At 40.9% G+C, this 3,165-nt stretch overlaps 1 pseudogene; it reads left to right on the plus strand.

Annotated features, from left to right (window-relative positions):
* The first annotated feature begins 1,470 nt into the window (after positions 1 to 1,470).
* On the plus strand, positions 1,471 to 2,790 carry LOC102841470 (annotated as a pseudogene).
* The last annotated feature ends 375 nt before the right edge of the window (positions 2,791 to 3,165 follow it).

A 3,165-nucleotide genomic window follows, 5' to 3' on the forward strand; every position in this document is an offset into this window, starting at 1 on the left:
GGTTTCTGCTCTGTCTCAGTATTTGGATTTGAGATTATTGGTGCTTGAATTGCTTTTCCCCTTCCTTTCTTACACATCAAGCACTTTTTAAAAACTTAGGTTTCAGCTCCTACAACCTCTCTTCCAGTAGGTTTTTCTTGCTAAACTGTGTTGAGATATCACCGTTCCTACCAGTTCCTACGCCGTTCCATTAAGGAGCTCTGGTAGCGTAGTGGTTACGAATCGGGCTGCGAACTTCAAGGTCGGGAGTTCGAAACTACACGCCGTTCCACGGGAGAAAGACGAGGTGGTCTGCTCCTGTAAAGATTTACAGCCTCGGATAACCCTTTACAGGGTCGCTATGGGTCAGAATCGACTCGGCAGCACTTAACAACAACCCCGTTACAACCCCGTTCCATTACTCACTATAATAAAATGTTGCAAACTGCCTTCAAGTCAGTTCCTGAATGGGGTTTCCAAAGAGCGAATGGGGTTTCCAAAGAGCGACTGGTGGATTTGAACAGTAGACCTTACTCCAGTGTTTATCACACAGTGCCGTACCAGGACTCCTATGATAAAATGCCCTGTATATTTTCTTCAAAGAAGTTATCAATGCGTGAAAATAGAGTGCACTAGAATGCAAGTTTCACAACACTATGTACATTGTGCTCACTGAATAAGTGTTAAGTGCACTCACTGAAGGAATATAACACACACATTCAGAGGTATATATTATCACATAGGTTTTCTCGATAGGAGGAAAAATATATATCGTCTCTGGATGCTCTTAGATTTTACATGACATTTGAGAGTTCATGTAAACATAAGGTGCTTCTTCAACTTTTTAAAAATTCTTAGTGCCCAGTTTCAGCAGGTGGTTATTTAAAATTGAAGGCCATTTGTAGGATCTTATGAAGAGCTCGGCAATGATTGTCTTATTAATTGCGTGATAGATTTCACCTGCTAGTTGTTCTTGTAGAGTCCCGGTTTGGGGCTGTGGGTTAATGCACTAGACTGCAAAATCGTTTCAACCGCAAGATACGTGACTCAGGCCCACCAGTTGCTCCTCGGAAAACCCTATACAGAGTAGCTGTGGGTCGGAATCGAGCTATGAAAAGAGGAAAAGGCCTTGTGTGAGGGAAGGTAAGTGCAACTAATTGGTGTTTTGGCCATATAGTTCTTTACTTCGGTTTTTATCAGTTAGGATTCAAAAATACTCTGAAGGTATAACCATATGTTTTATGTTTATCTTCTCACTTATAAATGAGAACAACTTCTATACAGGTAGACTATTTTCAAATAGTATAATCCAATAAAATCCTATGAAAAGTGTGTCCTATAATGTTTTATGAATAAAAAAGGTATGGTACAGCATTTCTTAGGAAATGGTAAGAAAGAATCTGAAAACAAGTGGGCATCAGAAAAAAATAGAGACAATTTTATTTTTCAGAGATTTGGGGGTTGGGATATTAGAATGAATGCCCAAATGTGATGGAATTGGAGAGTGGTGAAGCCTTACTGAAAATTGAATCTGAACATCTATGTGAATACAGTATGTTTTTTCATATTATCTCTTGTAATCTTTCAGAGATGTTTGCCAAATAGGTACTACTGAATATATTCTATAAATGAATAGATGGATAAAGAAATTTTGAATAATTTGCTCAAGGTCACATAGCTATGAAATGCAGATAGCTCTGTGAGCCTCAGCCTTTCAGAGGCATCGGATAGGTGTTCACCATCTTAGGCAGAGATGTTCTTATCCGTGGCGCACCTGGCACCAGCTCATCCCTTCAATGCGCCGCACCTGCAGCTGGTACATGATGGCCTGTCGGAACCCGTAGCAGCCATGGAGGCTCTCCAGGCCTGTGACACTGCTCCCACAACCTGGAAGCCACCGTAAATTTGTGAATATAGCTTCATGTAGTTTTATGCACCAGGTAGCTTTGGTGGGGTCTTTAGTTGCGGTCTGACACACACTGCTGTCGTTTCTCTGGATTTAGTGAAATGCCATATGCAGGTGGATCCCCAGAAATACAAGGGCATAGTTAATGGATTCTCCATTACACTTAAAGAGGATGGTGCTTGTCGTTTGGCTTTAGGGTAGGCTCCAACTTTCATTGGGCGCTGTATGCAGGGACTTTGCAAGGTTGGGTTTTACGAAGTCTTCGAAGTCTTGTATAGCAACATGCTTGGAGAAAATACCTATCTCTAGCACACAGTGCTGTATTTGGCTTTCTCTGCGAGTGCTGAATGCTTTGATGAAATAGCTCTGGCTTCCATGGAAGCTGCTAAGGTTTGAATTCAAACTCCACCAGGTTATGCCAACACTTTCAGGGATACAACTCAAAAATGTTTAAGAAAGAAGGTTTAAATATATTCTCCAAGGGGTTGCTCCTCTCTGGATGAGGCACATCCCATATACCATGATGAAGTTTACTTTTGTAGAATGTACAGATGAAGCATTGTACAAGTGTGTGGTTCCCAAGCTCTGAAGTGAATGTTCAAAGGAAGACCAACTTGTTGTAACATTGGTGGAAAGTTATATACCTGGAGTCTTCTGTGCAATTGTCTTTCACCCTGCTGATTCTGTGGAATCTGTGTTGAATAAAGAGAAAGGTAGATTGCTTGTCTGGTGTTCCAGAGAGTGAACTTAGAGGTGTATGGAAAGGACTGTCCATATCATCATGATTGGCACTCTGGTAATAGTGGTTCATCTATGACCCCATGAATGCCTACTTCAGCCTCCCTCATTCTCCTCTACCTGAGGTGCCAAAGTCTCTGAAAAACAAATTTGGTTTAACTCAGTAGATTAATAAATATGAATTGAATCTGCTTGCTGATCAGTGTTGTAGAGAGTCAAAGGGAACTTATATACATTTGACAATGCAGAAAATGATCTATTCTTGCTATAATTATTAGTAGTACCCTTGCCAAAGGCAAGACTTTCAAATTTACAGTTGAAATAAACCCAACTGTTCATGAAAAAAACAAAAACATGTGGCTATAGGACTCAAGCACAGGCCTATCTGACCCCAGAGCCAGTGGGGGTTCCAAAGCTCCTCACCTGTTTCATATTTTCTCATGATAGGCCAGGTACGCTTATTTGCTTTTCACTTGTGGGTCCTGGGCCTCAGAGATTTAGTAAACTTTCTGAGGTCATATTGCACAATGTCTGTATTTTCT

This window comes from Chrysochloris asiatica, unplaced genomic scaffold, assembly GCF_000296735.1.
Source record: "Chrysochloris asiatica unplaced genomic scaffold, ChrAsi1.0 scaffold00074, whole genome shotgun sequence".
Taxonomy (NCBI): domain Eukaryota; kingdom Metazoa; phylum Chordata; class Mammalia; order Afrosoricida; family Chrysochloridae; genus Chrysochloris; species Chrysochloris asiatica.